An 18170-nucleotide genomic window follows, 5' to 3' on the forward strand; every position below is an offset into this window, starting at 1 on the left:
TTGGCTTGAATTTAGTCCTTCTTAGACTTAAATCTACTACTTTTCGGCTAGAATTTACTACTTTTGGGCTTGAATCTAGTCCTTTTAAATAAAGAAAAAATGCTTTAGGCTTGAATTCATCTTTTCAGGCTTAAATCAAGTACTTTTTGGCTGGAATTACCACTATTGGGCTTGAATTTAGTCTGTTTTGCGCTTAAAAAATAAATATTTTTATGCAGATTTTCTGGAATTTTTTTTTTAAATTTAATCGCAATATCTTACTTCAGAATTGTATAGAAAATTCAATTTTTTAATCAATTTTTTCTTGAAATTAAACTCAAGAAATTTTTAAACTCTTCCTTTAATCGAATCCATTCGATTTTATGTAAAAATTAAAACTATTTATGCCATCTTTTTGCACTAAATAAATAAATTGTTAAAATCAAATCATCTGTTAATAAATGAATTAAATGCGACTTAAATCGATTAATCGATTAGTTAGCCAATTTACTAAACCATAGTTAAAGGCTAACAATTAACACTTGACGTTTATCTTCAAACGTTTGACGTTTTCATTCTTAATGTTTTACCACGGTCCTGGACCGTGGTTTTACTTTATATCTTTAGACTTTTGATGTTTCTTTTTTAACGTTTAACAGTGTTTTTCTGGCTTTCCTATAATTAGTACTTATTGGTAGATTTTTGTCTGATTTTCCTCACAAAAATCGATAAGAATTTCATCAGAACTCCTTAATCAAATAATTCTCTGTAATAAAATGAATAAAGAACATGGCGGCCATCTTGAAAAAATCGCAAAAAATGGCTAAAAATGCGATTTGAGATTATATTCTCCAAACAAACAACCACAGAGCGTCTTATTTGTATGAACTTGTCATTCAAAATCACCTCTTCCCACCTTTTTGGCCTCAAACTGTGATTTTGCGCGCAAAATAAATTGTGCCCCAGAGATTCTAGAGGCAACCGCACATGGTTGAAAACACACACATCTCTTGACTTGCCATGAACTTGGGTGTTGAGGGCAAAATAACCATCTATATAAATTTTTGGAGAATCCGATATAAATTCTATGAGATGGGGTATCTTCATTATTTTTGCGTTTTCTCCTTCAATTCAAAATAGAACGATGAAGAAAAAGATGGAAGAGAAAAAAAAGCAAAAAACACATACTCACCAAATGATTAAATAGTCACATATTTTCGTCTTATTTCACGAAACAGAAGAAAAAACCTATTTCGGGTGGATTTTCGGGTGAGAATGAGATGGATGAGTGAGTAAATGGTTTGTGTGCTCTCTGTGTGACTACGCATTGACATTGAATGCGATCGTTCAACTCTCAATGGTGGCACACACTCTATTTTAGAATTTTTTAAACATACAGGGAAGAGGATGGGAAAGACGAAGCAAAAAACAACAAGCGCGAATAGATGAAAAGTAATAGAGATGGTGGAATTTGTAGAGAGAAACTACGTTGAATTTGTAGCAGATTTATTGTACTCTTTAAACTCCCAAATGAGACATTTAAATATTTCCCCACATTTGTGAGGTTATGTTTCAAGGATTCACCATGGCGTCCTTTTTGCAAACTCACCACAGTGTTGAATATTGATCGAAATGTGTGGGGAGGGGAATTTCTCTCAATGTTGACTTTTAAAATTCGCGCGTTTGTGGTTTTGCCTACAGTGTGGCGATTTTGCAAACTCTCCGCTCGCGTGGGAAATACAAAGACCAAACATACAAAAAGTAAAGAAAAACTACCCACTCAACCCCTTTTCTTTGCTTCACTTAACCCCCTCATGAAGGAGGAACAAAAAAAAAGTTGCACCAGACAAATTCCCGTCACTTCCTCTCTCTCTCTGCATAGAGACGCACTGGCAGCCCTTAATCATCTGTCTGGGATTCCACCAAATATATAATGAAAGGGAAAACGAATGGCTCGAAACGCGGTCTTGTTTTTTTTACTCTACGTACCTTTTTTTTTTTCAAAGAATGAGGGAGAAAAAAGACACCAAGAGGCGAGTTTTATGAGAAACCAGACACGCTCGGTTTTTTCTTCATCTTAATCTTTGAAATTCAATATCAAAATGCATCTTCGTTCGAACTTATGATGGGATTTGCAAAAAAAGTGGGTGCTTTGAAGGTTTTTTTTCTTTGCAAAAAAAATCAAATTGAGCAGATTTCAAAGGAAAAGGGGTAGAATTTCTACGAAAAGGTGCATTTTTAAGCATAAAAAAATTATTAAAGAAAACACCTTTGAAAGAAGGTGCAAAAAATAAGATTGGGGGGAGTAACCCTTCTATGACAAAGAGTTTAATGAAGCATTAAACAGCAGATAAAGTTACACAAAAGTATGTTTAATTAATTGATTAATATATTAATTTCAATTTATTTACTTACTTAATTGATTTTTAAAAGTTCTCAAAAGATTTATTTGCGTAAAAAAAATAGGGTTAAGTCGTCTAATTTAGAACAGTGGAGGAGAACAAGTGGGGGAGGGTGTTTGAGTGTTTGGAGTGTTTAAGCAACCTCCCAAAAATTCTTATATTTAAAGTTTTTTTTTAAGTAACAATAAAATATTTCTTGGCTGAAATACGTTAAAAAAATTAAAAAGGTTATGCTCTAAATTGGAAAAACTTTCAAAACGAAACGTCAAATTAACCTCTAGGCCGCCAAGCGGGGTCGTTGAACGACCCCAGCCCTATATTTCGTGCTATAACTTAATAAATATAAAAGATACCATTCCCATCTTTTGGAAATAAGTTCTTTGGTTATCTGAGGAGGTTGTGTAAAAATTTCAGCTCAATCCGTCCACCACAAGAAAAGTTATTAAGGAAAATGTAGAAGAAGGGAATTCAAAAATTGGTGTAACGGCCATGCTGCGGAAAATTTCTTAGAATGAAGTTAGTCACATCATAAATCATATGGTTGAAGGGGGTTGAAGGGTTGTGTTTACTTTCTCACTTTACCATCTCAGTGTCAGAATTATCGCGAATAAGTAACATAAACAACATAAAGCATAATTAGAAGCATATAAATGTGCAAAACAATAAAGAATATTCGAGAAATATTTCCATTTATCACGGTGCGGGAAGTGAGGGGAATGTGGGGAAGTAGTGAAAAAAAATAGCAGTTGCGGTCAACTTCGTGGCAAATTTCTCACGAAGAAAGTGTGAAAAATGAGTGAAAAATGTTTTTCCCTAATATCTTCTTCTGCGTGTTTCCGGGTGGCGAATTTGTGATGCAAGGGGCAAGAGGACTATATAAGGAGTCTAAAAGTAGTGACCCGACAGTTCCCGGTTTTATAGTTTATGAGAAAATCGACTTCCTTCTTGGGGTCGTTCAACGACCCCACCTTGGCGCTCTAAGGAAGCTCCAAGGTCTTGGCGGCCAGCAGGTTAAAATTTAACGTTTAAAATTATTATCGAAATTTTTAACCTTAGAATTTTTAACGTTAGCTTATGTACCTAATTTTAACCTAATTAATTTAGAACTCGACTCCTCAAGTCATTCTTTTAAATTCATTTTTAGAATCTTTTAAATGAAGTTTGAAAAAAAAAATTAAACTCCCTTAAAATATATTTCTAACTATGCACCTGATTTAGAGTAAAGTCTTCTTGTTCTTTAAAATTGTTTTTTTAAGGTCGGACGTTTGCACAGCTTTGCAGATTAGTGTTTAACGTCTTTAGATAAGTAGAGTCTTTCCCAACTAAGAGATGATTCTAATGGTTTTCTGAACCTTCTGAATGATGGTTTGTTCATTACAAACTATTAAAATGTTCTAATTCTAAGGCTTCTAATTCTAATTCTATTCTATGGATCAATGGGAAATTCTTAAAATCTTGGCCTTCAGAGAAAAGTCAGAAAATTCCAAAATATTTTGAATTTCTGGCCAAACTGAGCTCTCTTGAGTCCCTCAAAGTTAAGATCTTCTTTTTTTCTCAAGAAAAATCACAGAAAAGCATCTTTTTTTGCAAGAAAATCTAATTCTTCTTATTTAGATCAATTTATGACGCGACGGAGCCCTAATTGCTTGATTAAAAATACAAAATTAATGAATTCTAAGGAATTCAGCACATTGACTCCACTTTGCCATGGTTCGTTTGTAAATCATGACGATTCTCCAGAATTTTCTTGCCTTCATATACCCAAGCCAATCATTAAATAAAACACTTTTTTTTCTTTTTTTTTCTTTTTAAATCTTTATTCAGTTCATAATACGTACAATATCGCAATAAGAGAAGGAAAAGAGAGAGAAAGAGAAAGAAAAGTGTCACTTACCTGCCCATCTGCAGCTCCCTCAGTTTAAGAGGAAAGCCACGGAATGCCTGACCCTCTTGCGTGTGAGAACTTTTCCTGTGTCGAGTCAATGAAACGAGAAGGTTACTGAGCATACAATGCCCGGTCGATGCACTTTGGCCACTTTGCGAGGTTCTCTTTTGCACACAAATTGCAGGTATGGGTCAGAAAGAAAAGTACAAGAAAAAATTCAAATTCAACGAACCTTTTTGTATCCATCTTGAAGAAATTTTTAAAAAATATTCTTCCCGGGAAAATTTTTGAAGATTTTCCCTCCCTAAGAAATAGTTTTCATGGAAATTATAGGAGAGAGATAGTTAGTGTGCAGATGGCTCTAGTGCAGACATGATTCGTCGACAGGCCATCAACCCGATTCTTCTGCTTTTGCACTGAAAACAGGTCATGCAACCTTGCCTTTATACCAACTAATGCTCAAAACTTACAAAATGCTCCATCTCTTTCTCACATTAATTCTTCATTCGCTTAATGTTTAAGGGGTTGGAGTAAGATAGAATGCTTTTTAGAGTTAATAGTTTATGGGTGGTGGGAGAACGAGTGACGTCATCCATGCGTCAGAGTGCAATGAACGAGTACAATGTCTCTGTATATGTAGTTGAGTGTTAGAACATTACATCAGAACGAGGGGAATCGCGAGGTTCATGCTCTCATCGTGCATTGACCGCAATCGTGGCTCCCTCTGGGACGCCAAGACGTTGACCTCATCGCACACTTTTTCCCACATTCCACCACATTATATAACCCAATCCATTCTCTCTCTTTCGCGCGCGCTCACTCCAAAAAAAGGGACGCCCCGGGGAAATCTGGGAAAAATTCTGGTGCGCGCGGGAAAAATTGGAGCGGAAAATTTTCGGGGAAACGGGGACTTTTCACAAGTGGAATGACAATTGCTAGCTACCTTCTCACCCCCCTGCCAGTCTGTAAATAATTGATTAAGTGAGAAAAGGGAGCTCACATGGAAGCTATATTAAGTCAATTAACTTCCAAAGAGGTTTCTTGAGTAAACAAAACGAACGTTCTAGAAGTCTTATATGGAAGATTTCTTTGAATATTTCTTTTTAAGGAATGAAGTATTTATTAAAGAGTTAGTGCAGAATTTTTTTTGTGATAGAGAAGCAATAATAGAAGGTAATTTAGAACTTTGTTAAACTATTCAGGATTTAGGAGGATGTCCTTAACAGGACTTCAACTGATTGTATTCTGAAACTTATGAGTGAAATTTGCTAATTAGACAGTTTTGAGATACCTTAAGAAAGATTTTTAATATTTTTAATGTTCCTTAAGAAAGATTTTAATATTTCTTAATAAAGATTTTTAATAGGATTTTGAATATTTCTTAAGAAAGATTTTTAATATTTCTTAAGAAAGATTTTTAATATTTCTTAAGAAAGATTTTTAATATTTCTTAAGAAAGATTTTTAATATTTCTTAAGAAAGATTTTTAATATTTCTTAAGAAAGATTTTTAATATTTCTTAAGAAAGATTTTTAATATTTCTTAAGAAAGATTTTTAATATTTCTTAAGAAAGATTTTTAATATTTCTTAAGATTTTTAATATTTCCTAAGAAAGATTTTTTAATATTTCTTAAGAAAATTTTTTAATATTTCTTAAGGAAAACTTCTTGGATTTCTTAAGCCAAAATTAATCATATTTTTCAAAAACTTTAAAAATCCTAAGTCTTATTTAAGATTATTAAGGCTGATTAGGCTGAATAGGGAATTTCACCTTTTGGTAAAGTTTTTTGAAACTTTTTTTTTATAGAATCTTAACTTAATTGTAACGGCTTAGTTTCGTTTAAATATCCTAGATTTGTTACTTTTCCTTGCTTCATAAAAACATCCCAGAGTTGTCTGATTCTTTTTCAGTATTAAATTTTTCTTTATTAAGCTATCCTTCAACTTTTTTTTGATTATTCTAGAACTCTGATTAAAGAACTATTTTATTTTACTTTAAAAATTTTAAGTCAGATTAAAAAAAACTGATTGAAATCCTTAGGACCGACTGAGTAGTGAATTCCGTCCAAAGTCCTTAAAATTCTTCCTAATATTTCTAACAACTTAACTGTAACACCTTAAAATCATCTTTTCAAAAAAGAAAATTCCAACAATTCGGCCAGAGAATTTTCTTGCAATACAGGATATTCCCTCCAAATGATTTCCATTAATTTTCCCGGGGGCTTCCCCACGTGCTCCAGATTCAAACCACGGGGATCAGTGTACTCAAATGGGTTCAATCATTTCCCTTTGCATCTGGTGGAGTGGCCCCCTTCACGCTCAAGTCTGCGCTGTGCACTCATTTGGGTTGATGGCCTAAATAGCAGTGCAACGACCCGAAGTCAAGAAAACAAAAGCTTGAGCTTTTGTGAAGTACCACCAGGCGCGCTCCAAAATCACCAAGCATTGATGCATCATGCGCAAAAATGGAGCACTCCTGGATGGGGCTTTGTATGCCACACTAAAGGGTCAATGTACGCCAGAGATGCACTTTTCCACATAAAAAGGGGGGAGGGGAGGGGAGGAGGAGAACTCTTATGTGCTTCCAGCAAAAATTTTCTGCACACTTACTGATATCTTGATGTATTTATATGTATGTACTGTACACATATGTATGTAATTTGGAGTGGCTTCTCATGGGAGGGAATTGTTGTTGTTAAACTCCTCCATTTATAGAGGAGAATAGGTTTGCGAGAGAATAAATAATGTATTCAACAGGAGTTTAAAATGTTGAACTGTAACGGCAAATAGGGGCTTTTTTTCGGAATTGTTCTCCGGAATATTCTTATCCTCTTCCGGAAGGCTTCTTTGATGCTTCCGGAATGTGTTGTAATTTTCCGGAAAATATCCATTTTTTATTTATTTTCTGTCTGGATTTTCAACCAAACAGAAGACAAGCTAACGTACCAATGGCATGAGTCAGAGATATGTTCTTTCCAATGTTGCTGGCTGTGAGTACATTATGCAAAAGAGCAGTGATTATGCAATGCTAATCCGTCACGTGACTCACACGGATCGTGTCAATGTCCGCGGTATGTTCCGGAATTTTCGAATGTGTGTGGAGGATTAAATCAATGGCGTCCACACTGGCGGCTAGCTATTGATTTTTTTCCTCTTCAAAAAATGTCTTAAGCATACAACATAAGATTTTCGGGCATTTCTCTTTCAATCTCAGACATACGACGAAGAAGAAGAAGAAAATGTAGAGAGAAAAAAAAATGGAAGATACCCACCGCAGTGGCTCCACATTCCGCGGCAATTTGGAAAAGTAACGAAAGTACCGCTGAGTGCAATGACTCCTTAGGAGGCATCGTTACAAAACATAATAGAGTCGCACAAAATGCGGAAGAATCATTTTAAGTCCAACCAACTAATAAAATAACACACAAATACTCCTATTCATCACTTTTACATTATTACTCATTCCTCACCATCATCATTTCTGCCACTTCCACGCCACTTTGCTCACGAACAGTGGGCTTATTTGTTGCGAAAATGTTGTTGTGGTATGGAGAATGTCACGAAAGGAAGATGGATTGGTTGAAAAAAGAAGGATTTTAATCTTTTTTTCCTTCATTTCATCAGTTTTTTTTTTGCGTTGACAGTTGCCCCATTCAAAAAATCAAATTTATGTCACCCCCGAAGCGTCGGAAGTGTTCGGACAAAATCGCTCTTCGGGGGAATTCCGGAAATTCCATCACACCCTCGCACCTGAAGAAAATATAAAAAAGAGCTCTCCCGGAAATCCCCACGGGGGGATTTTTAGTACCAAAAATGGCCACGGTAAACGGTGACGCGACGCGAACGTCACTTTATTTCGAGAAACGGGACATTAAAACAGAACATTCCTCTGTTGAATCAGTTCGTTGCCCTAGTTTGACCTCGCGCGCGCTTTATTATTGCAACTTGGCGAGGCGCACTATCTACCCAAAGCGCTATTTACTATCGCGCTATTCTATGTGGTGGATGAACTCTTGCACTCTCGCAAAAGCCATTCGCCCCACAATCCCCACAATACACCACAAATCACAGTTGGAAACCTTCTTATTATTCAATTTTTCTTTTTTAATATAAAATTATTTATTTTCGCCTCAAAGGGTAATTTCTTCATTCCAATATTTTGAATTTTCTTTTCTATTTCTTTATCTTCTTTTTTTGTAATATTTTTTTTGGAGTAGAATTTTAGAGCAATATTCGGCACAATGCCACTGAAATATTTGCTTATTGAGCTCACAATGAATATGACAAAATTCTATTAGAGTTTTGACACATTTTTCAAACATTTCTAGAGCATTCTCATCTTTACTTTATTATTTGGGGCGATTTTTATTTAAATTTCGCGAACTTTTGGCAGTTAATGATGAGATTGAGGCTTTGAAATATAATTTTTGACATTAAAAAATAATTTTGACAGTTGTATGTTTTTTTTGACAGTTATATGTTTTATTTGAAATCGTTCGTTACTTGTTAAAGCTCTTTGCTGAAAATTCAAAATATTTTCCTGGAAATAATAAGGTCGATTGTGTTAAGAATAATTTTTTTTCTTAAAAATTCGACAGTTAAAAACTTTTTTTTTATTCTAATAAAAGTTTGTAAAAGATTTTGACAGTTTGTTTCTGCCTTTAATTATGTTTTTGAAGAAAAAAAAATACTTTTTCGGAATTCCTTAAAGATCTTTCCGATTTTTTTCTGGAAGAATATCAACTGTCAAATCTCTTTCAATATTTTTTAATTTTTAAGAAAAAAAAAAGGATTTTAGAGAGAATCGAACCCAGTTGGGAATTTATTTAAAGAAAAAAAACGTAATCATATCAAAATAACGTAAAGTTATCACAACTGAATCTCCCATTAAAAAACCTTTTTTTTCTAAACAAACTATAAAGATGAAGATCAATTTCTTGACATTTAAGCTCCATTTTACTCTACTTACGTGAATTTTCTTTTTCCTTCTTACCCATAAATTCTCTAATTTCTTATATCTTGTATCTTATATGTTATTAAGCTTTTTAGTTCTTTTCCAAATAAAAGATGATAAAATTAGATTCTAATAAAAATCTTTTCTTCTCTTTTCTAACAACTTAAAAGTTTGTTGTAAGATTTTGACAAATGGAGTTTTTAAATTGTTCTCTTGTTGTTTTATAAAAGAAAAACAAAGAAGAAGTTGTACCAGAAAAAATTCAGGAAGAACGTTAAAGAGTCATGAAAAAGTAATTTTCTTTAAAAAAAAACTCATTTTAACAAAGAAATAAAATGTCAAAATCCTATAATTTTTTCCCAGAATACCAAAAATCTTATAACTGACGAATTGTAAGGAAAGAAAAGAAAAGATTTGTATCAGAATCTACCCCAATAATTTATTTTTAGGTGTAGTATTTGATTTAATTTATCCGTTTAAAAGTAATAAAGTTAGCGGCCATCTTGAATACATATATCTAAAAGGGATTTTCTGTCCAATTTTTGCTTGTTAATCACACAAAAATCAATAGAAAACAACGAGTCAACAAAAAAACAATGAATCAGATTCTGTAGCTTCCATTTTGAAAAGTTTTTAGTGTCAATTGGTCAAAGTATTGCCAATCGTCCATTAAATCTTCGAAATTGATTTCAAATTATAAAAATTATGAAAAAGAGTTGAAAAAAAGTCATTTCTTCAAACAAATCAATATTTATTTATTTTCGTGGGTTCTATGTCTACAATTTTGGAGTATTTAGGGGGAACAAAGTCTTCAAAAGTATTATGAGGAATCTTGAGGAGAAATTGGCGCACTCTGGCAGAGAACACAGTGGCTCCCCTTGTGCGATGAATGAGCTCGCAAAAATGGCGGGGGTCATCGCCCGGATGTTGGATTGGTATTGTCTCTGTGCTACGAGCATCTCGGGCGAACGTTTCGTCATGCGCAGTTATGATAATTGGCGCGAAAATGTGTGGTTTGGCGCGAAAAGACGCGGAGACGATGTGGTGTCGCTCACGTCGGAGGAGGCGGTGAGTGCAGTGACCCCTTCGCACGGAGCGCCACAAGCGGTAGCCAGGGAGAGCTCACACAAATCCCCGTATATAGGTCACCTCTGTGCAACTGTCAGTTGTGCTGTGTATATGGGGCCCCCTTCCCGAAAAGCCCACCAAACCAATCTCACAGGTCATTGTACCCTTCGCATGGAAATCAATCTTTTGCTCTTTCTCGAAAACCCAGCAGAATAGCCCTGTGCTCTTCTAACTTTCCGTTTTGGAGGTTATAATGCTTTCTCCCTCCAACACAGAGGAGGGTTGACTTCCATCGAAAATTGGGTCGACAGGAGCTACGATGCGGGGGATGCTATGTGTGACAGGTGGCTCCTATTAGGCGTTCATTGACCCCATGAACCGTATGACGTCAGTGCTGGGGTAGAATTTATCCCCGGGAAAGCATTTTCAGCACACACAACTTCATTGCTTTTGTGACCTAAACGATGGACATTTACAATGTTTTTTTCTGCGAAATTCTACCTAGAAGAATATGAAATCACATTGTTGTTTTAGAAGTGATTTAATCGGGAATTCCCGTGAAATGTTTGGACTCAAAATGCCACAAGAAAGTTGATTAGATTCTTGTACTTATGAGTCAAGCGCGAGGTTTTCCATGGAAAAAATTACTCTAACGATTGTTCTTTCTTTGCTGACACAATATCTGACCTCAATTATTTCCCTCAGATATGGATATTTTGATATTAGAACGTACATTTGGAGTTCTTGGAAAAGAAAAACATTTTCTTTTAAGTTTTTAGAAAGTATTTATTTAACACTTAGAGGACACGAATTTCTAACCTCAAACTTTGACCTTAATTTTCAATTGTAAAGAAAACGTTTTTCCAAATTTTCTTTCAACGAATCTGTAGTAATTGAAGTCGCCTACACATAAATGTAGAATTTATCAAGATAAGTTGGATAGACTATAATCTGTGACGGTTTAAAAACGTAAAATTGGCAGTAATTACCAGTTTTGTCCTCCAAGTATTCAACGGATTTTGAACAAAAATTAATTTTCCGCCATTCTTAGAAAAATAAATCCAGGATTCTAACGTAAAAAAGCTATTTTCATAACGTTTGATTTGTGTATTGTTCTATTTCTAATGATTGAAGTTTCTCTTAAAGCTTTTGACTTTTCAATTCCAATTTTTGACCGTTTCTTTTAGGATGTTTGACACATTTAGCGTTCCACAATTTTTTTATTTGACGGTTATTTTTCAAAGTTTTTCATTAAATGTTTGACCTTTATTTTCTATGCTTAAAAATTATTTCTTTTTACAAAACTTCATGCAATTCTAAGCTTGAAAAAAGTTTCTAAGAAGGTCTGACTTTTTAGGGGTGATTAGACACTCAAACACCCCTCTCTTTCTACGTTACTGTCAAACTTCGAGTACATGTAGTATGACATTCAGGATATTCGAATTAATTTCCGTTACCACGCCATGCGTAATCAACAACACGTGTCTCTCTCCCAACATGAAAATCCCGCAAATTCTCATTTTTCTGACAAACAAAAACATCCACTGATCTTTTTTATTTTATTTTATTTAAGTATTTAGCACATTTTTGATTGTTGGCTCGCCCTCTATGCAAAAAAAAAGAACACTCATTCACGTTCACGCGACTTGATCGCGTTTTTTCCGCGTGTTTCTTCCCTTGAGTCACCTTGCTTTTTTTGTGTGTTGTATAGCGCCTCCCGTGGGGTTAATCAACTCTCTCGCGAGTTCCCGTTGACGCTCACTGCGATTATCATCTGTTGTGCCATGTCGTTCACCTCGCGCCATTTTGCTGTATCCCCCATTGGGTGACCCAAACTAAATGATCCTTTTTTGAGATTTGAGCGGAAAACTAACCTAAAAAATTGGCAAAACTGTTAAACCTCCATATTGGAAAAAGGAGCTTTTGAGTACTTTTAGCCCTAAAATTGTTCTTGTTTATCACAAATGTGGAATTTTCGGATAATGTTGAGCATAATGTTTGCCCATAGCGAGCAAAATTCCCGGTCTTGAGAAGAAAAATCACGTAAAATGTTGTGTAAAAGAAAACCACAAGAGATTTCATGGAAAGAAGATTGAGTAATGGCGCGATGTTTGTCGAAAAAACACGCGGAGGAGAGATGGCGGAGAAGAAGGGTGTGAGGAATCTCAGTGTAAAATGCCAACAAAATAGTGAAACATAATAAAAGTAACGGTGTCACGAGTGTCGCTGAATAATCTGTTTCGGAGAATTATATTGAAATAATTTATTTATTACACAGTCACATTGTTGGGAAGTTATATTTACATTTTGTTGTGTAGTGCCAGCACCAAAGAGTACGACACAGAGTGGTTGGTGCGGCCATTGAACCCCTCTTGTGTGCGCAATGAAGTTACATCCAAGAGCGAGCTAATCGATTAATCGAGAACCCTCCATATGTATGTCACATTGGTGTGTCCCACCCCCGCACAATCATCCTTTTTCCCTTTGAGAGGTTTGTGGGTGGAAATTGACGATGATGATGGAGGGAAAAAAAGGACCTGAAAGGTTGATGAACTCCGTAAGGATTTGTTTTGAACGTTCTGCTTGTGTGAGAGAAAATATCGATTTACCCCACTTACACAATTTCCCGCCATGTGGTATCAACGCCTCCTTTTGAAACATCCCAACCCTCCACTAATTGCTGTCAATTAAATGTCATTTTAATTACTTTTTGGGGTGAAAGGGTTTGCTTTTTATTTATAAAAGTCATTAGGTACAATGGAAGAGGGTCCTGAGTGGATGGAGGACGTATTCAGGAGCTCATGTGGAGCAACCTCTGGTTATTAATTATAAAAACGACAGAGGGTAATCAATTAAAAACCCTGAGTCAGGGTCTTTTAACAAGCCCTTACAAAAGGATAATGTCCGTATAACCTCAATTTTTTTCCGGGGAAGGGAAGCAAGCCCACGCAACCCACCTCTTGGCCCTTCAGAAAAAAATCACAAAATTTTGTGGAAGTTTCCAGAATTAGCTCTTCACACAAGGAGCTTTGGAGAGAATGAATATTAATACCACCTCTCGCTCCATGTTGGTAAAATCAGGGGTGGTCCGATGTGTATTGAAGCGTTGAAATGCATCAGGCACGGGGTTGAGGGTACATGAACCCACCCACACCCCTTCCTTTTGGTACGTACACGACGGGGGGAGTTTCACGAGAACAAATTCAGCCCATTGACCCGATTTTGAGCGCGATGACGTCAGTACGATTTCCGGGACGAGGCCGTTGACCGGGTCCGACCTCCCCTTTTACATCCCGGGCGAATTCCCCGCGCGCACATTATATACTTTTGTGGGGTGCGTAAGGGTAAAAGAGAGATGTAGCCATGTAAACCCAATGTGTATGAGCGAGATGTGTTGAGATGATCAAAAAACCCCGAGGTGAACGACCCAAAGTGTTCCATATCCAATTCTCGCACATACAACCAACATAGCACAACAGTGTGGAGCTGCAATGTGGCGCCTGTGTGCATCTCACTGTGTGCTCCCATTTTGCGAGGCGTGCGAGAGAATGAACTATAATTGGCACATCGGCGTGATTGTGCGCCCTCTGGTGACACGTCCCACTCGACGAAAAAAAACCATTTCGCAACGCAACATGGAAATTTTGAAGAGAAATTGAGCGATGTGTTGCACAATGCGCGCGAGTGAAGAAAGATTGGTTGGATGAAGAAAAAGTGCCCCCGCTTTCGTTGGCTTCCGTGTTATGTAAAAAGATTTTCATTTCACCCAGAGAGCGAGAGATACGGTCGATGAACTCACATTATGGTTGTTTAGTTGTGGGACCCCCCTCCCCCGTAGCTTTTAAAGGGTTATACTATATACTTATTAATTTGTTGCGATGCTAACCACGAAGAATTGTGCATATTTTGTAAGGAAGATGGGAAAAAATCATTTGGGTGGATGTATCAAAGTATGGAGATTTAACGGATGTTTTTCGAAATTACTTCTCGGTTAAATTATGCTTCTTACGCAATAAGCTACCTATGTATGTATATAGGGTCAGTGGACGACGGCTAATATGTATAAATCTATGTTAGAGATGATGCATAGAAGATTTTTAATCTCAGTCAACGATTCAATCATTTCTGCTTTGAATTTATTTAAAAATGACAGCATTAAACTTTGACAGAACATACAAACTGTCAAACTAACTATCTTATTATTCTTTAATTGCTTTAGATTTAAAGAAAACTTTACAAAACAATCTTTTTATTCCATAAAAACGTTTTTTAAGGACACAAAATCTTGTTTTTAGTAACTTTTACTAAATACTACAACATAAGATACCATAAGATGCATTATTCCCATGACCAGCATAGGCCAATGACCATATTGGGGAGGTGAATGAGCGGTAGTTCACGATTTTTCTAATCGCTCTAACGGTGCATCGAGACAACTTCTTATATACCTATAGAAATGCATTTAAAGGAGACGAAAGACACAAAAAAAAGCATGGCGCGAATTTCCACTGCTGCATTTCTCTCTCGGCGATTGCACAATCGCTCACACCGATGAAACACGTAAAGTGAGAAGATGGTGAGAAGTACAAAAAAGAGCGCGAAAAGATACAAAATGATGAAGAAAAAAAAACAAAAGAAAGTCCACGTGAGCATGTCCCTGTCGCACTTGATCGCTCCATCTCCATCGTGCACGAGTGGTGGCATTGGGTGTGGAAGGGAGATGGCACGATCGTACCGTCGCATGGCAATTCCTCTCACTTTCCTCACTCTCGTCGAAAAAGGTTGTTGCCCGAAAAGTAGGTCACGAGACACCAATACCGATGCAACTCCGCGAGGGCAACTCTCGGTGCTCCTTTTCAGCGTGCGGTCGTTGAACTGTGGAGTGTTCTCACATACATGTACACTTGTGAGCCACGGGACTGTTCCCCCCCACACACATAGAGCTAGATTCATCGGTGGGTCCGTGAGGGGGGGGGGGCTAGTGTGTGCAGAAAGGGCGCCCTCTCACAAATACTCAGGGACTCGGGTAAAATGGCAAAAATGAATGTGTAGCAATATGCTTGAAAAGATGAGAAATTTTCGTGAAATATTCTAGAAAATTCCATAATCTATGTTTGAGGTAGCTTCGGATCGCAGTCAATAATAATGCAAGCTTATTTTATGCTAAATAGCGACGTTTCGCTAATAGATTTAATTAGCATCATCAGGCTCTGGGAAGGGGGAGAAAAATTACAAAGATTTCTTTAAGAAAAACTTTAACAAAATTTTTAAAAATTTAACGGAAAAAACTAAGTAAAAACTTTTTGGAAGAAAAACGCGTATACAATTCCATAGCGGATGAGCAAAAGCAAAAGAAATTAATAAAGAAACTTACATTAGCAAGGCGTAATTGAAAATTGAGAAAAACTAAACATAATGTTGAAATGAACAAACACTGACGTCAACCATTGGGCACCACCACGTCACGGGAACTCTGCCAGATCACTGGTGAGTAGTACGGCGAAAGGGAGCTGCCTTCCTGTCGATCGTTGACCAAACCAGTCTGCTGGAGCCGAATAAAGAACATCTCCATAACGTTCAAATGGCGGGAAAATCTCATCTCCATAATCTATGTTGAGATTCATGTGAGAATGCATTGAAAGAGAGCATAATGCATCGTAGATGTTTGAAAATGTGCACAAGAAAATGTTGAGGTTATGTTTTTTTGGTGGGAAGTCTTCAAAGAGAAGAGTTCAATATATTTTCAGGCTAGAAGGATCAAATTTTTCTAAACAAACACTTCAATTGAATAAACAATGTTTAGTAAACAATATTGAATAGTTTTTACACTTTGAAGAGGATTTTAAAACGAAGGAATTTTGTTTCTTCGCGTTGAACAAATTCAATGCTTTATGGCAAGGTTGACGTTTCTTCCCTTTAAACAGCAGGAGGGGTTGAGGAAAGGATAATCTGTTCTCATGCGGAATTTCTCCTAGGAGCTTTTCTTAATCTTCTTAATCCTAACTTTTAGTTCTTAAAATCTTGTTCAATTAACTGAAAACTTAACAAATCATATGCAAATGATTTCTTAAATAAAAAATCTCAATGAAATCTTCAGGCATTCCGCACAAATGTGCAAAAGATTTTTTCTTTGAATAAATAAATTCTTCAACTGATTTTCATAAAGCTTCCAAATGGTGTGAACCAATTAACAGATTCCGTATCTTAAATTAAATTCATTACGCGTGCTATTTACCGCGTGCTTATCTTTTTTCTGTATGGTTTCTGTCAACATGTTTACAAGAAATCCCAACCACCTGGCATATTTTGTTCAATTTTATAACCAATTCACCTACAAACCCAAAAATCCTTACACACGCACAATGTTTCTACGAATGAATGTATTCATTGAGTGGGAGAAGATAAAAACTTATAGGTTATGTGTAGTTTAAGGGTGAAATTTCAGGGCGTCCTTTTGTGGGACACATAACCTAACTTTTTGTTAAGAATTTAAATCTTTAAAAGGGTTAAATAAAACCCCTTCAAAGTGGAAATATTCATGAAACTTTCATTATTTTCAATGAACTATATTGCAAGTCTCTCGCTTAGCACAAAGCTCTTGCTTTGTGTGCGTTCCCCAATACATTCATGAAGCTCATTTCGCGCCGAGAGAGCAGCAAGTGGTGTCGCTGTGAGTCGTGTCATTCGCAAGTGAACCGTTGAAGCGCGCACACAAACATTGTTCAAAAAGGCAAAAGTTTTTTTTTGTTAAAGAGAAAAATTCGCGCCAAGTGATTCCCTCGTGTGCAAGCTGCAAAGAAAAAAGTGTGATCCTGAGATGCGAGTCTTGTGATAGATAGCCCCCGTGCAATAGGCGTGTAAGTGCTTGTTTTAAGGGAGGTGTGCGTACCACTCTTAAAATAAAATTTAAAAAAAAAGTGAAGACCCCTTTGGGCGTTGTGATTTGTGAGTTACCAAAATTTGAGGAAGTAAAGAAAAAGGTGCCCCACAAATGGGCTGTGCTGTGCAGGAGATGGCACCCCAGGAGGAAGATCGCAGGGAAGGAAGTCTCAAAGATACCCATAGTGTTCTGGTGCAAATGCTCGAGGCAGCACCACTTGGAGCTCCGGCTCAGGCACCACCGAAGCATCAGCACTACCGAAAACGTCTCAAAGGTGCTGTTCTGGGTACGTCGGAGTGCCCATGGAAGAAGAGTCGTATTGGATGGCGACGGGAGTGTACGGAGGAGGTAGCCATGGAAGAAACGGAGGAGCCACAGCGAAGGGATTCATCTGATAGTAGCGAAGGGCAACCCAGTGATTCGGGATGCGATAGTGATTGCCCTGAAAGTCACAACATCACAGAACTCTGCAAGAAGTTCGATGAGAACCTATCTGAAGATGTAGGTGTTCAAATTTAACTGTTTAATTTAAAAAAAAATGAAAAAGGACTTCAAAATCCTGAAAAAAACAAAGAATTTGCTTTCGTTAAAAAACGGTTTTTATTTGAATTTGAAGATTTTATTTTAAAGAAATTTTTACTATAGGTCGTCAAAAAAACTGATACAGTCCTGACTTCCCTTTTTTGGTCTTTAACTCCTTCTAAAAATCGTTCTAAGTATGAATCTTGATGGATCCTTCTTCCTAACCTCAATCTTTTACACAATTATACTTAAAATAGTCATAAAATATTAACAAAAATAATTACAAAACCTTAAAATCTTAAAAATAAATTTAAAAAATATGAACTTTTTATGTTCTTTGTGTAGAAGTGGTCGCATTTCAAAAGTTCAATCGTCTAAATGTGGAGTTCATTCACTTTTCAAAAGCTTCTACATACTTTATTTCATTCGCATTTTAGCATTGAAAAAACACGAAAGTATGCTCTCACTGCATTCCCAAA

The 18170-nt window shown here is 36.3% G+C and overlaps 1 protein-coding gene across 3 annotated transcripts in view; it reads left to right on the plus strand.

Annotated features, from left to right (window-relative positions):
• Positions 1-18170, plus strand: part of LOC129794800 (ecdysone-induced protein 75B, isoforms C/D) — an 81552-nt gene that overhangs the window by 41040 nt on the left and 22342 nt on the right. The window lies entirely within an intron of this gene.

This window comes from Lutzomyia longipalpis, chromosome 4 (genome assembly GCF_024334085.1).
Source record: "Lutzomyia longipalpis isolate SR_M1_2022 chromosome 4, ASM2433408v1".
NCBI lineage: Eukaryota > Metazoa > Arthropoda > Insecta > Diptera > Psychodidae > Lutzomyia > Lutzomyia longipalpis.